This window comes from Grammomys surdaster, unplaced genomic scaffold, assembly GCF_004785775.1.
Source record: "Grammomys surdaster isolate TR1022 unplaced genomic scaffold, NIH_TR_1.0 262, whole genome shotgun sequence".
Taxonomy (NCBI): Eukaryota; Metazoa; Chordata; class Mammalia; order Rodentia; family Muridae; genus Grammomys; species Grammomys surdaster.
The window spans coordinates 2,895,971-2,896,243 of NW_021604703.1; positions in this window are offsets into that span (position 1 = coordinate 2,895,971).

Here is a 273-nt window from a genome sequence, read left to right on the forward strand (position 1 = left end):
GACAAAAGCCAGCATTCCTCAGGAACTACCCAAGGAACCAGTCCTTTTATCACTGATAGAAAGGACAAATGGCTATCTGTAGTGTCTATTGTCATACTAACATATATGATGGCCTCCAGGCTCCCTCAGTATTGCAAGGATCTGTTACAGAGTCAGTGCTGGCATCCTGGACCTTCTCACCCTGCCTCTTACCCTAAACTTCTCCACCTCATGGGCTTCCCTTCCCTCCTTCCTCTAACTTTGCTATTTCAACTATGTGCTCTCCTGGTCTCC